Source organism: Salvia splendens, chromosome 20, assembly GCF_004379255.2.
Source record: "Salvia splendens isolate huo1 chromosome 20, SspV2, whole genome shotgun sequence".
Lineage (NCBI taxonomy): Eukaryota > Viridiplantae > Streptophyta > Magnoliopsida > Lamiales > Lamiaceae > Salvia > Salvia splendens.
The window spans coordinates 15,504,979-15,522,870 of record NC_056051.1 but is presented as its reverse complement, the minus strand read 5'-3'; the positions used below and the strand labels follow the sequence as shown (position 1 = coordinate 15,522,870).

General features: G+C 32.2%; 1 pseudogene; it reads left to right on the top strand.

Moving 5' to 3' along the window:
* Positions 1 to 6,380: 6,380 nt before the first annotated feature.
* On the top strand, positions 6,381 to 9,442 carry LOC121781543 (annotated as a pseudogene).
* Positions 9,443 to 17,892: the final 8,450 nt, after the last annotated feature.

Here is a 17,892-nt window from a genome sequence, read left to right as displayed (position 1 = left end):
TTAGTTAACACGTCATGCTTCCACGATTAATGTTATTTGTTTGTTTTATATATTTAATTTAATTTTATTATTTTAAAAAATGTTATTGACATTATTATTATTAAAAAAATTAAAAATAGTTAATTTATTTTATTATTTGAAGTTGTAGAAATGAGCATATTGAGCTATGATTATTTAGTAAATTGAATTAATGACATCGATAATAATTTAAGTACTAGAATAAATGTTTAAAACAAAATAAATAAAGTCAATATAATGTTTTAGTATTAGGAACTAATTTATCATTAATTATCACTCTCTTGAGATCAGGTGTTGCACGTTGAAAATTTATACTCCCTCCATCCTCAAAGAGTATGAATAATATCCTCAAAGAGTATGAATAATAGGTTCGGCACAGATTTTATTAAATAAGGGGAAAAATAAAAGAGAGAGAGAAGATAGTGGAAATAATGTTAGTGGAGAGTGGGGTCCACATTATTGTAATGATATAAGTTGTTAATAGTAATGGTATAAGTTGTAAATAAAATGATGTGTATGAGTAATATGTTGTTTGAATTTTCCAAAATAAGAAAGTTCATACTTTTTTCAGGGAAGGACGAAAAAAAAATAGTTCATACACTTTGGGGACGGAGAGATTACTAGTATTCTGCATAGGAGTTGTAGAAGAACTAAGGATTTTGAGGGGAAGAAAGTGGAAAAAAGTACTACACCATCCGTCTAAAAAAAATAGACTACTTTTAATATTTTGGGTCATCCATCAAAATTAGATCAATTCTAAATATGAAAACTTTTAAACAAATATTAACCTTACATATAATTCTCAATGTGGACTTCATAATCCAGTAACACTACTTTCATCATATTTTCATTTCTCTTACTTTATCAATTACGTAATAAAATTTGTGTCATTGTCTATTTTTTTCGGACATATGGTAGGATTCTATTTTGATTATAGTCTATGTTTTAGGAATTCAATTTTGGTGGTACTTATGCCTAATTTATGCCTTCTCGACCTGGTCGACAGAAATTGCAAGGCATATCAGACCAATCAAATTATTTCATTTTACTTTGAACCATAAATTAATACTTACCCTGTCATGTTAGAATGAAATTACAGAATTTTTATGAGCACATATCATCTGTCTTAAGTCAGCCCCACATCCCAAAGCGGCGAAAAACAAATACTAGAATTTGCTATAAGTGATTTTTTACAAAATTAATGTGCAGTTGATCTTAACGACTAATTTCTCAGTCTATACCAAAAACGCAATCAATCGCGGCCGCAGTCAATTTCCTTTCCGGGACGATGCAAAATAATATTCTTGGCTACATGCTTATGCTCGGCACCTGCGCTGAGCTCCTCAGCCTGGTGAATATGGTGACCGGAGAGCCCCTGTCGGGCGACAAGTGCTGCCCATTGTTCAAGAGTCTATGATACATAGGTAAACAATCAACATATGGTTCAAAACAATCTGCAATACGAAATCAGAGCACTATGGTGATATCATAGTTAAAATGACAACTTATACAAGCAACTCGGTATATATGATACGAAATCAGAGACAATCAAACAATCTGCGATATAGGCAAGCAAGCCTACCATGCGACACACTTAAGGTTGAATCTGCTTTTAAATCTAAGAGTTCTCTTAGTACGTTGTCATTTAATTATGGTTGTTATTTTAGTATAACCATGTATAGATATATAGAGATATATATTTTAATATAGAATATGAGTATTGATTCTGATGAAGTGAGGGGTCAAAAAAAAAAGAACAGTAAGTGATATTTAAATTCTGAATATCAAAAGCAGCAAATTAGACATTCTTTTTGGGATGGGTAGTAAGTCTAGTGACAAATAATTAATGGCCTATATATGATAAGTTCATAGTTAGGTTTTTTCGTGGTTAGGTTTGTGGGCATATCTAATCATAAAGGTGTCAAAATTAAAATGGCCTCCATTAATTTATATAGCCAAATTTACCTATAATCCCAGAATAATAAATGTATACAGCATGACCACGTTATGAGCAACATGCACTGACATGATAGAAGACAAAATAATATATTACTCAATCCGCGCATTTCATGGGATTTTTAATTTTTATCTTATAATTTCAAATTGAAACATGTTTGTTTGAGGCAAATTGCAATTCTCTAAGTCACGTATTTCGTCATTGCATTTTAGCCGAAAAAGAAAAGTTTGTAACGACAATGATATTCTCAACAATATAATTGATTACTCTAGTGTGGATAACAGGGACGATATATGATAGTTGAGGAAGCCGACAAAGTGGATGACATCATATCAAAACATCATATGAATATTTTTCATTGTGTTCGATCCCACGAGTAAATTCCAGTTCCGCTGTTGTTACTAAGTCTTCATTTTTAGTTCTATAAGTACTATAAAAAAAATACTCATATTTCACTTAATTTTTTTATTCATTATCTTTTATCATTCTATAAGTCCTTTAGAGTATTTTATATGAAACAACAAAAAGTGAAATATAAAGTGAGACATGCCCATAAAAAGTGATGGCAATCTTATTAATAGGAGGAAATACATGACAAATCAAATATGGCAACATGCAGTACAATATACCAAAATGAAATATTATTTGGTACTAACAAACAATCATCGAGGAAACACCTCGATTACAGACCTTAATCCTAAAAGGGGAGTGATCTTATAATTTTGAAAGCCAGCCATAGAAAATAGGTTAGCCCACTCTTTCTCAGTTCTCTCTTTTCCTCCAAGCCCAACCATCATCACCATATCAAAAAACAATTGAGTTTCAATGGCCTTGTGTTCTTGCTTCTCACAATCCACAACCATATCCAAAATAATCACTTTGCCACTACCTGCAGCGGTTGCTTCTTTGCAATTCTCCAAAATTCTTAGACAATCTTCATCACTCCAGTCGTGAAGTATCCACTGTAATATTTGAACAAAAGACAAAACAAATAGAGATGTCAGTGCAGCCTGAAATCTGGGTTAGCCTAAAATGCCCGCTAAATTTAAGGGTTTGAGATTGGAAAATTTCTAGCCCGATTAGCCTGTAACTCGACTTGCACAGGTTCTAATGGGTTGGCCTGGTGGATTGGACCTAGGTGTAACTATTGTCTATTCTTCCTTCTTGTTTGATAACTAATTCGACACTTGGTTAATAATTTTTACTCCCTCGTCCCAAGGTAGTTGAGTTGTATTCCTTTATGGGTTGTCACAAGATAGTTAAGTCAGTTCCTTTTTTGGCAAAAACTCCATTCCCTCTCATACTTTACTCCTCTTCATCTCTCTCACTTTATTCTCTCTCTTACTTTTCTCTCTCTACGTTAACCTTTAACACATCATTTCTTAAATCTTATGAACAAAAAGAAATACCCCAACTACATTCGGACGGAGGAAGTTTAATATAAATAAACATACAAAAAAATAATTTTCCACATATGCGCTAGATTAATCACTAATATATATAGGGGGTGTTCGGTTTGCAAGATTGTATCCTATGATTAAATATGTAGTGTGTTTGGCACATGAGATTCAATCCCACGACTCAATCCTAGATGGAAAATCATGAGATAACTAGTCAAAGCAAACCCCATATGACTAAAATAATCTCACAACTCAATCCTAGATTATATCTTGATATTATTTTATTTAGGAAACCGAACACCACTATATATGAATAATTTTCATTGTTCTGTATTGGATTCATCATATGTTAATGTTATTGTTAGCAGCCCAATTAGCTCAAACCCCGGACGTGTAAGATTAGGGTAGAAAGTTTCTAACTCGATAAATCACAACTTGATTAGCCCGTACCCTATTAATCTGCTAACCCATGTAGCATTGACCTGAAATAAATAGAGTTGGTTGATTTGATTCATACCTTGAGTATAACAGCGTCAGGCAGGAGGAACACTACTTGAACATATCTCCACTCCACAAAGTCACATTCTCAAATTCCTTGAAGCCCATCAACCACTTGTGGAAGATCAAGCACAACACAATTTACATGGCCGGGAAACCGGCCGCCACTGCCTCGCCAGCGCGCCGCGGCCCCGGCAACATCCACCACAGTCTCCAAACCTTTCAAAAACATGTTTGCATTCTCTCGCGATAATCTTTCCAATAAGCTCCGATCAGTAGTCATTCCCCATTGGTTAATAGCTGGTTCCACCTGGCTCATGCGCCTCCAAACTCCAAACGTTATCACTCTTAGCATGATTTTACTTCACTGTTTTTACAAAACACATCACTCTTAGCATGATTTTACTTCACTGTTGTTTCTAAAACACATCACTCTTAGCATTATCTTACTTCACTTTATTTACAAAACACATCACTCTTTAGCTTGATTTTACTTACTCTTGTTTACAAAAACACATCACTCTTCATTGTGATTTTACTTCACTCTTGTTTACAAAACACATCACTCTTATTCTGTTTTATTTCACTCTTGTTTACAAAACACATCACTCGTATTATGATTTTACTTCACTCTTGTTTACAAAAAACATCAGATTGTAATAAAGTATTCTATGGTGAAAATGAAGTAAAATTATGTATAGGATATTGTTTACATATGAGTATATGGGAGTATCATTTTTTAAACCGACAACATTGTTATAATTATTCACTTTAATCACATATGTTTGCGATTGTGTGTTTTTATTGGCTGATTAAATAGATTGATCAAAGTAGTGATCAAATCTATAATGTAAAGAGCGAAAAATATATAAGAGGCGAGTGCAGAATTCAATCACAATAAAACAGTAAAATCAAGCTCCCTATTCATACACACATGCTCCTAAGTCTCGGCTTCAATCACCTGGCTCAGCTTCTCGTTCTCTTCCTTTAACCTGTCAATGTCATCCTCTCAGGCAATCACTCTGCTTGCTTGCTTTCGTCATCGTGATGTGGAGGACCTTGTACACGGTGCCGCCGGCGCCGCTCCCGATGCGGCTCACGCGCTCCAGCTCCGAATGCTCTAATTGGAGATTGGACGAGCTCGGCGGCAGAGGGAGGGGGACGGCCAGGGAGGTGTCTCGCTGCGACATCGGCAGGGTTAGGTCAGGGCGGCGCCGTTGCCGGATTGGCCGATTCGGCGGCGGCTGCAGAGGCCTCATGGTTGAGTAATGACAAATTGAGTAGAAATTGATTGAAATTATGAATTAATCATAGGATTATTCAGTAGAGAGAGGCTAGTAATAGTATAGTATTGGTGTGGAAAGAAGACGAGTCCATGTATATTCAACAATGGAGGGAGAATGCCGACAATGACCATTATACCCCGCTTGGTTATTGTGGAGTAAATTTGTGAGAGAGAGAACTAATTTCTCCTTTAAATTCTAAAATTACATGTATTAATACTAGCCCTTGATTTTCTTAATCTTGTGGCTGTGATTTGTTCTCTAGTTATGTCATTAGTGGGCACTTTCCCTAGAGCACTACACTATATATATATATATATATATAAAAGATATAACTTGTCAATTTCAACATCTCATCCATTTTCACCACGCTACGCTACCCATCTCAATTCAAATTTATGAAATGCTCCTATATCTCTATTCAATTTTTTTGAGTTCTATTTCGAGACAACATCGACGACAATAGGGTTTCAAAACCTTTTGTTATTTTCGGGTTTCGGCCATCTTCTCTGTATAAATTCTCTTTTCAATGATTGTGAATTCCGGATCTGGAATGATTTTATTTGATAAATTTTCCAAATTCAAATCATACACACCACTTTTGGTATGCGTGGTACGAATTGGTTGATTTACACTTGTATTCCAAAGTTGCGCACATACGACCATCCTCAGCGCTAGCCAAGGTAGGTTTGGCATGCGTGGTATGAATTGACCGAATTCATACCACATACCCATAAATGCACGTTGTCACCGACATTGTCCGCACCTAGACATGGTATACATGATTCATGTCACATGTAGATTTTACCAATTCATCCCATGCATACGCACTAAGCACTGTGCGTGCAAGTTCAGTCTTGATTGTATGAAATAACCAATTCATGCAAATTTTCTCTTCCATAAGATGACAAATGTTGTTATTATTGCCTATGGTCTATGGAGTCAACAGATTAATTAGACATACGATGATAAAGAAATAGAGTTTATCCTAAACATCGAGCCTATAATATGGTACTCTCTCTGTCCTATGTTACTCACACTTTTCTATTTCGGCTCGTCCCAAAATACTTACATATTTCTATTTTAAGTAAGAATTAGGATACTCTTATTTAATTAATATATTAGAGTTATTTAAGTATTCTCTTATTAAGTGATCTCTCAATACACTTAAAAAAATACTAAATTAATTATACTAAAAAATTAATCATAAATTTACGACCTAAAATGAAAAGTGCAAGTAACATGAGATGAAGAAAGTACGTGCTTGCTGACTAAAAGCACTTTCCAATCAAACATGAAGTTAAATTCCTTGCATCTCTAAGCTAAAGATCCCTACTAGTGGATTATATGATGATAGTGGATCGCAAACGTGTGAGGATTTACTTCGAACCACTCTGTGTATTGTTTACATGTTCTACTTCGGGTAATAATAAAATGCAAACTCTAAATATTGTATAAACTCAAAATTATGATCTGGACTGTTAGAAAATGTCGACAGATGACAAAATAATATCAACAAAAAATGTCAACACAACATCAACTGTTGACACTCTGTTGGCATTTTTTGTCGCTATTATTTTGTCATATGTTGACATCTTCTAACGGTCCAGATCATGGTTTGAAGTTGGTATAATATTTAGAATTTATATTTTGATCAAATCCCTTGTACTTTTTAATTAAGTGTTATTGAACAATAATCACATACTGCACACAATACACGTTTCTCTTCATACAATTGATATAGCCTCGTACAACTAGCTTGCATTAATATTAACAAGTCATAATCAACAAAGTAAATGCTTTCATAATATGCGAATAACTAAGTCACCACATTTCATACAACGAGATTTATTTGTCCAACTAATAAGCTCCCAACCGTTAATAGATTAGCTAACTAATTATCGCTTCCACTTAAGCAATCATTAGACAAAGCTATATATATACTATATAACACTATAAATCTAAATATCCACTTAAACTACAAGCAATACGAAATAAGGCCAAACACTCACTAATACTACTACTAGTCTAGCACACATTTAAAAAGTAGTTACCTAGCAAAGAGCATGCTTATGTATGATGATTAATTTCTTTCCTCTCTAGCTACACTATGAATATCGACAAAGATATATGCTCCTTTTTTCATGGGTGTAGTGATTATGTTTGCATGCCCAGCCAAATTAGTGACAGATATAATGCATAAAGTAAAATACCCAATCAACCAATTAATATTTACTTAGAAATCACGAATTCATCAAACAATGCATGTAGCATGCTACTAATCTAATTCAATGATCATCATTTGGGTTCACCATCTATCATTTTCTCTTCCTTTATGTATAAATACTAGTCCATGATTGTTAATCACAACAATATATATATCAAGAAGAAGCTCCCTCTTCTCCAACCAAAGAAAAATTAGAGAATATGTATATAGTATGGCCTTTGGTGCTACATTTTAATAATAGTATCATATGTTTCAATGGGGAGTGCATTGAGCATGAATAGGTACGATGTATACAGTCCCAATGTTGAGGCTATTGTTGCTAAGGTTGTAAGAGATGCAACTTCTAGAGATAAAACAGTTCCTGCAACACTTCTTAGAATGCATTTTCATGATTGCTTCATAAGGGTAAGTATTCATTTAAATGTTTCCTTCCATTTTTTAAATTCGTGCCGAGTACATGTATTATTGGGCGGGGGAGTACTTTACTACTACTAGCATTTTGTGAACTCGAACCTGAGATCACCTGTCGCCTCGGGCATTAACCATTGCACTACAGGGCCAATACATATCGGAGAATAGTTATTAGAACTAGTTTATTTATTTGTTTTGAAAATATTAATAGGGTTGTGATGGATCGATACTGCTGGAGTCTCGAGGCGGAAATAAGCAGAAGAGATGCACCACCAAACAATCTCTACATGCATTTTATGTGATTGAAGGTGCCAAGAGAGCTGTTGAAGCTGTATGCCCGGCCGTTGTATCATGTGCTGATATTTTGGCCTTCGCCGCTAGAGATGCGTCGTCCTCGTAAGCATTTTATTTTGCACATATTTTTTTTCCAATTAGATATTAATTTATCGCAATTAAACTTATCAATTGTGAGTTAAACTCGTTTCGTTCTGTATAATGATATTTTTAGAGGACGGATGAGAGATTATAAGATGGATCCTGACATACTACAAGATTTAGTGACGAAAAATCATATATGAAATAATCACTTAGCAACGTTCTCTCTTTTTTTTTTTGCAATTTCATTATAGTTGCATGTTCTATTCAATTATCAATCATGGTAAAGCACGCGAATAAAAGAGTTGCAATGATCAATGTCCTTTACAATATGCTAACAAACTTTATTCTATTCTATCATTAGTAACTTCAATGTCAAAATAAGAAAGAAAAAACCCCAAAAGTAAACGATGCTTGCTTATTTCAAACGTCTTATGTCGTAGCTCACGTCCCTATAATTATATCAATACATTTTATTTATGAAATGACCTTGATTTATAAAATCAATTTGTATTTTTAAAGTTTAACTTAAGATAGTACTGTAACATGCTATGTTATAGTGCCTTCATTTTAAAAAATAGCCCTTTCAATTTTCACATAAAATTAATCTATTTTTCCATTATCTATTGTTCAATTATCTCTTTTACTAACACTAAAATAATGCTATTTTAGCAAATTAATTAGTAGCAGTATGTCTGAACCACTAAATTTTTACTCGTAGTCAGGAGGGCCGAGATGGGATGTATCGAAAGGAAGAAAAGACGGGAGGACATCGAAAGCTAGCGAGACCTCAACACTCCCATCCCCACTTTTCAATGTCTCCCAGCTCGAAAAATCATTCGCCCTAAGGGGCCTCTCCCCGCAAGAGCTAGTCGCCCTCTTAGGCTCGCACACGCTCGGCTCCGCACTGCTCCTCCTTCGAGAAGAGGATCCACAACTTCAACTCCACCCACGACGTGGACCCCACAATCCGCCCCTCCTTTGCGAGGGCGCTGAGGGGTGTGTGCCTCCTCAAGAACAAGGCCCCAAACGCGGTGGTCGCCATGGATCCTTCCTCCACGACGTTCGACACCAACCACTACAGCTCATACTCAACCGGCAGGCGTTGTTCGCCTCGATCAGTCACCCTCACCTCTCCGCAAACCAAGGCTTTGGTTTAAAAATTGCAACCTCCAAAAGGGCTTTCCACACTGCTTTTGCCAAAGCTATGATCAAAATGAGCAGCCTCAATGGAGGCCAAGAAATTAGGAAGGACTGTAGGTTTGTTAATTAAATTTATGTAGTTTACAATAAGTACTGTATTCCAATTGTGCCTTGTTACTATGTTATTTTGGCCAACTGTTATTATTTATATATATTATTATATATATATATATATATATATATAGATATATATATATATATTAATATATATATATATTATATATATATATATATATATATATTATATATATATCCTAATGAAGCCTAATGTTGCTTCTCCTGCTTACTTGAGCTGCTAGAACCTTTTAAATTCTTGTTCGGATTAAAATATTATATCTCATGATTAAATATGCATTATATTTGTTTGTATGGAATTAAATCTCACACTTAATTATAAATGGATGATAATCACTACAAAAAAAGGGGAATTAGTGAAGAAATTAGTGATGGACAATGAAATTTCAAGAATTAATGACGGAAAATGAATGAAAAACGTAAGTCACTAATTCGTTACATAATATTCTGTCACTAATCTTAACTTACCAAGGCAGCTACATACCATTTCTGTCATTGCAATTTAGTGACGGACGAATCTGTCACTAATATTTTTTAGAGACAAGAATTTTAATAACGGATCTGCAGATACGTGCTTGTCATTAAAATTCTTGTCTCTAAAAAATATTAGTGACGGATTCGTCCGTCACTAAAATTACAATGACGGAAGTGGTATGCAGCTGCCTTGGTAAGTTCAGATTAGTGACAGAATATTCTGTCACGAATTAGTGACTGACGCTTTTCATTCATTTTCCGTCACTAATTCTTGAAATTTCATTGTCCGTCACTAATTTCCTTTTTTGTAGTGAATCATACGATAATAAATTATAGAGTAAAGGTCAATTTTAGTGCTAAACATATGACCAAAATACGAATTTGGTGCAATACATTAATTTTTTGAAAAATAGGTCCATAACAAATGAAATCCTTGTCGGAGTGGTCCAAAAATGACCTTTACTCTAAATTATAGTTATCCTTTCCAACTTAAATAATCTCAAACTTAATCTTAAATAAATAACCATATTACAATAGAGATGATGCCAAAGAGATATGTAGAAAACCATGAAATCAAATTTGGATTTTTTAATGGATTCAATATCGGATTCCCGGTGAAAATTCCCGGCCAATGAAACCCCAGGTCCGTGTTCTCACTTGGCTCTTGAGAGATCCATTCCAAAAATGCAGGAATTTCTCTGCGATGCACATACAGTTGATGCCTAACAACAAAGCTGTATGGGATGACTCCACCAGCAATGGGCTGTCTGAGATTGAGAATGATCCACCCTTTGCACCACTCGAGTTGGGGACAGACAGACTGATCCTTAACAGGACTGACTGTATGGCCCATGCTGTTGAATACGATATTTACAACGCTCGACTTAGACCACTTAAGGTCCCATTGCATCTTCTAATTCATCTTTCTTTCTTACTTTTTCAACATTTTAATGGTAATTTTCATGTAAATTCTTAATCTTTTGCTAAATTATTATTTTGCATACCAACTTTAAAATCTGTGTATCGATCATCTTATTTTGCAACGAGATTTCGATGCTAACATAGAGCTTGATGATTTACTTATGTAACACTATTGGATGTCAACTAAAATAATGTCACGTTTTAGTTAGCAAAACTCCATCTTAGTACTAACATAAATGACTAATTTGTTGAATTATGAATTTACAATAAGGCATATTAAAGACAAAATTTTGATTGGTCACACAATCAAAATAAATCACACAATTTATAGACTAATTTTAATATTGGTATTCAAAACCAGAATATGACAAAGCTTTAGGAATTTACAGGTGAATTCCCCATGTTTTAATGCTTAGTTAACTCCATCCATGCCACTAGTGTAGGAGCATTTTTTGAGCACGAAGATTAAGGAATACATATTTTAAAAATTGTGTGGGATGATTGAGAATAAAGTAAAATAGATAAGTGTGTTATTTTTCCAATGATACAACTCTAGTAAAACATTCCAATAAAGAATATGCCCAAGACTAATATGGTACTACATGAATCCAACTTACACTACTAAAAAAATGGCTTGTTATCACATTAAATTAATCACATTTTATTAAAACTGTGAGGATATATACTCAAACAATACATTGATCTTTCTTCACATTTATATCATACAGTTGATGTTACACTAGAGTTAAATGTTACACTAGAGTTAAATGTCAGTTCAACAGTCCTATACTCACACTTCTATTGAGTACAATAATGGTGATTTGCTCCTATTATAACTCACAAAAGTTGCTATATGCAAATACTTAAACATGATTCTAAAAAGAAAATTTCAAATTACTAATGAAGTTTAATTATAGAAGAAATTAATTAAAACAACTTATTAAAAAGATAATTGACAAAAATAAATTGAGTAGAAATTACAAAAATAAATAAAGTAGAAATTATTTGTTTTATTGTATATAAATTTATTTTGATGTTAATACTCTAACAATTAATTGCATTATTTATATTATTAATATATCTGATGTGTTTTATTCATTTAAAATTTGGAAATGAAAAAACCGAATCAAAGTTTATGTAATTATAAATTAGTGATAATAATAATATGTATATTAGTCAATTATTATAATAGTACAGTGAAGGCTGAAGCACAAATTTGATGAAAGAATAGAAAATTTTAAAACTGCATGAAACAATTAAAAATAGTGGTGGCAATTTTCCCACTAAAATATTACGTTGGCATTAGAAATAGTGGCAATTCGTCAATTATTATATATAGTAGTAATACATTTAAGCCCTAATTTGTGGAAAGAGTGGAAAATTTAAAAAGTGGCGGCAATTTTCCCACTAAAAATATTACTCCCTCTGTCCCACTAAAGATGACTCACTTTCCTTTTTGGTTTGTCTCCTCTAAGATGACCCATTACCATAAATAGAATCACCCTTATCTCTACTTTATTCCCACTCTCTTACTTTACTCTCTCTATCTAACACACAAAATAAAACTGAATAAAACTCCGTGCCGCCCAAAGAAGGGGTCATCTTCTTTGGGACGGAGGGAGTACTACATAGGAATTAGAAAGTGACAATCCGTCAAATATTAACATTTAAGTACTAATATGTTGAAGGAATAGAGAATTTAAAAAGTGCGTGAAATAATTAAAAATAGTGGTGGCAGTTTTCCCACTAAAATAGAATTAGAAATAGTGGCGGTACTTAATCAATATTTTATCACGCCGCCTACAGTTCCCTAAACCCTATCTCTCTCGTCTTGTCTCTGCACCTTCTCGGCTGAAAAAAAAGCTTCAGATTACTCAGAAAAGGTGAGGAGTGTTCTGGTATTTTTATCATCCTTGCCCTATTTACAGATTGTTATGACGCTTCTTTTTAATTCTCTACATTTTGTTGTGTAATTGAATTTTTGAATCGTTCAATTCGCATGAAATTTGTAGAGACTCAATAAGGCGACAACTATAGTCCTCCATTTCATTTCAGTATTCTAATCGTTCAATCCTAAAAGTTTTCTATGCTTATTTTATTGCTGTAATATATGCAGTTAAGGCTTCTAAAGGACGAAGGCAATGTAAAAAGAATGTTCGTTTACAAGATGAATAAGATATATCACATCAAAGGTTGACAAATCTTGAAGGTAAAAAGACAATTGGATAGAGCATGCTCATGCTCATCAGTTGGTTTTATTTGATTTTTGCTGTATGATATTCTTTTCCAAATAGGGTTATTTACACATTACACTGCTGTTTGTAGATATGTGGGTTTTGTGTTTTGGATGTTGATGATTTCTTGAATGCGTTTAGTGAAAAAGAGATGGATTCATGTCGTGGGTGTCTTGTTTGAGATGTATTTGCTAGTTTTATATGGTTGTTAATTGATGGAGTGCAGAACTTGATTTTTTTTACTTTGAATGTGAAATGTAGCAAGGAGATATATCCTTAATCATTTTGCGCATTGTTTTTCCACTATATTCTACGACGGCTGAAACTGATCAGGTATCTTTATTTTTTTTACAGTTCTGACTTCTGAAATATATATCGCAGTCATATATATAGATTTAAAATACTTATTTATTTATTTTGGTTTCATGGAGGTTGGAAAATATGTTTCTTTGAGAAGTATTCTCACGAAGAAAATCGTTGCTAAAGGATTTATTCAGAGCATTGCACCAAATAAAAAAGTTGGGGTACAAATGTTAGGATTGAATTGGTGTGAAATTAATGTTAAAGTTGTGATTGAGCCAAAGGAACAATTGATTAGGCCTTACGACAACTTTCAAGAGCTTTCCCAGACAGTTGGTGATATGATTGCTTGGCCATGTTCCTTGGTATTCTCTATCAATTATTTACTACTACTATAGTATTACTAAATGCATTTTAGTTTGATTCTAAGTATATTTTCATCTTATATATGTAGGCGACTCCCATTGAGTAGTGACAATTTCTTGATTCACATATGGATTCAAGGTAATCTATTGTTAATTAGTTAACTAATTATATTGATTACATGATCAATCTTGGTTTATACTTTTAATTATGTTACTTATATTACAGATTCATGTTAAGTCCTACTTTTTTTCACCAGTTTTATTTATGACTGCAATATTTTATATTTTATTTGTTTAGTGTTTCTTTCAATGTTAATTAATTTTTTTAATTAAGTAGGCTTTTCTGTTTAGATGTTTAATATTAAGTAGACTTTCAATGTTAATTAACTTTTCTGTTTAGTGTTTCTTTCAATGTTAATTAATTTGTTCTAGGAAGTTGATTTATTTGAGGTTTTATTCTATAGAACACATGTAACTTTTCAACTTTTTCAACTCATGATAGTAATTTAAAATTTTTAAATTTTTTTGCAGGGCACATTGCAGAGGAACTTGTTCTTTCGACCAATAGGAAGACGAGGCTCACATATATAAAGAGAGAAGCAATTTACCTACAAATGTGTTATGCTCTTTATAATAGATTATGCTTTATAGTCTGTACTAGTATGCTCACGTAGTTTAAGAAGAAAATGAATTGACATTTCATATTGTTGGAATGCATGTTTAGAGTTTTGAAATACTTTGGATTTTTGTATATTTGAATGTTAATTTTATTTACATGATTTGTTGATAAAAGTTTGTTGGATTATTAAATTTAGTTTATTATTGTATTTTGTATATGGAAGTAACAAAAATAATTATATATTTAAAAAAATATAATTTTAAGCATTTAAAGGATGAAATTATATTTTTTAATATTCGAAGGACCAATGTATAAATTATGGAAATTCATAGGTGAAAATTGTAAATTACATACAATCAGGGGGTAATGTAATTAGAACCATTCACATGTGGTATTTTTAAATATTTTCTTACGTACTAAGATAGTGTAATCTCAGATTATGTCTTATGACATTCTCGAATGACACTACAAGTAATTTTACATTACATTTTCAAGTGAAATAGTAGACCCTCTATCCTTTCGCTCAAACTATTATTACATCTTTCGTTATCACACTTGCACCCACTGTGATTATAGATGAAGTGTAATAAAAAATATAGAGTAAATGCCAAAATTGGTCCTGAACATATGCCCATTTTATCATTTTAGTCATAAACATTATCTTTTGAATTTTTTGGTCCTGTACATTTCAAATCGGATCACAATTGGTCCTCCGTTAACAATTCCGTTAATATTTAACGGTCAACGATTTTAATCACAATTTTGACCAACTTAAACAATTTTTAATTATTTAATCATCAAAAATATTTTTTAAATAAAATCATAAATAATTTGATTATTTAAAAATTGTTTAAGTTGTAATAAATATTTTATGATTTTTTGATGATAAACACAATTTTGACCAACTTAAATAATTTTTAATTATTTAATCATCAAAAATATTTTTTAAAATAAATCATAAATAATTTGATTATTTAAAAATTGTTTAAGTTGTAATAAATAATTTATGATTTTTTGATGATAAACACAATTTTGACCAACTTAAACAATTTTTAATTATTTAATCATCAAAATTATTATTTTTAAAAAAAAATCATAAATAATTTAATTATTTGAAAATTGTTTAAGTTGTAATAATAATTTATGATTTTTTTATGATAAAAACAATTTGACCAACTTAAATAATTTTTAATTATTTAATCATTAAATTTTTTTTAAATAAAATCATAAATAATTTTGTTATTTAAAAATTGTTTAAGTTGGAATAAATAATTTAATTATTTAAAAATTATTTAATTATTTCTAATAAATAATTTATGATTTTATTTAAAAAAATAATTTTGATGATTAAATAATTAAAAACTGTTTAGGTTGGTTAAAATTGTGATTAAAATCGTTGACCGTTAAATATTAACGGAATTGTTGACGGAGGACCAATTGTGATCCGATTTGAAATGTCCAGGACCAAAAAATTCAAAAGATAAAGTTTAGGACCAAAATGATAAAATGGACATATGTTCAGGACCAATTTTAGCCTTTACTCAAAAATATATATCCTGATATTTTTAAGTGTGATGAAATGATGATTTTTTTGTAGTGTTAAAAGAAAAAAAAGATCTTTATGACGGTAATTTTCAAGAATTTTCTAACCACTTTTGATAACTAATTATCAAAAAAACCATCAATTTATAGGAGAGTTCATTTTAAATGATACTCCTCCGCCCTCAAATAGGAGTTCTAATTCATAATTATCATAAATGGTAAAAAGACCTCATATCCCATTAACTCATTCCACTCACATAGCGTTAAAAGTTAATATATACAAGTGAGACTTATATTCCACTAACTTTCTTCCATCTATTTTTTAACATTTTTTAAAACTCGCACAGGAAAGAAATGGCACTCTTATTCACGGACCAAGGGAGTATCATGTATTGATAAAAATAATCCTAAGTTAAAAGATTGATTAATGTTAAGCTGATTCATTGATCATTTTATTCTTTGAAAACTCAAATCAATGTCTTATTATCATATACCTCAAAGTAAATACTTACGTCCTTATTAGAATATTAATCAGGTGGAGTCAAGCCCGTGGTGCTCATCCGGAGCCTTTCCCGAAACGGAAACCTCATCTCTACCGAAGAGAAAGAGTGTGCTAATAAGATTTAATACATCGAAATTAGAAGATTTAGAATTTCACTTTCGATTTCCAACTACTTTTCATTATATACGAAACTCAACAAATCGGATTGATGGTAAGAAATTTGGATTATTACCTGCTTAAGATGAAGTAGTTGTTGGAGAGAGAGAGAAGGGCTACGGCAGCGAAGAGAGGAGAAAGAAACACACAACATATTTTTTTCTTTTTTATATGACCCTAGTTGGATTACAATTCTCTTGTTAAATATGGAATTGATGGAATTAGAATTCAATACCATATTAATTTTTTTTTGTTGTAATGAATCAGATTTGGAATTCGAGCCTCCAATTCCAATTCTAGAGTTCGAATTCCACAGTACCGAATGGAGCCTAACACTCATGTCCTGCGACGACAATTTTTTATTGCTTATACATTTATTAATGTTTGTACGGGTGTGGGTTATTTCTCAATAAGAAAAGGAAAAGTTCGAAAAAGAATTTTAAATAGTGGAAAGTTAGCTGAATATATTTAATAAAAATAAAGTAGTGCAATTACATTATTGACCAGCCACAACATATATATGTCTTTGTAAATTTATTAAAAAGAATAAGTAATAAATTAATCATCTTATTTAATGTTCAATTATCTTTATAACATTATCTATTTCGTCTTATTTGAGAAGATGATACGACTCAAATAAGAGGGTGTCTTGTCATAAGTATATTTTCTAGGTGAATCAAATATTGTAAATAAACCGATTTTTATTTGAACCGTGGCTTTGCCACATGTCCAAAGTTTTTGGTTCGAAGAATTTTGCAAATGTACATAGCAAGTTAAATATCGATGACCTTATTACTTTATTTAAAAGGGAGTGTTATCCATGAGGTGGAAGTATTGATGGATCAGCTGCATATTGGTTCGGATAGGAGCTGAAGAAGATTGCAAGATCATTTCTACTGCTGACAAGCTTCAGTGATCGTTGGATCAAGCTTTCATCCAGGTCTTCTAATCTGAGTCGTTAGTTTCATTTTGACAGTTGGGTTTGAAATGCGTATGTGGTGAAGCAAATCATATCCCACATCAGAGAATGAACAAGAGTTGCAAGCATATAAATGGGTTATCCCAACTCCATTAGTATGAGGTCTTTTGGGGAGTACCCCAAGAGCAAAACCGTGAGTGCTTTGCCCAAAACGAACAATATCATATTAATGTGGAGTTCGGGTGTGCACCACTGGGACCCAATAGTGTATAAATAGTTTGTTGTATTATGTTGTCAGATGTATTGTTTTGTAGCTCGATTTCTCTTGCGTCTTGAATAAAATTTCCTTTCGTCAATTCATCTCTCTCACCATATCTGATTCACACACACACGCACACAATTTCCTCAATTCT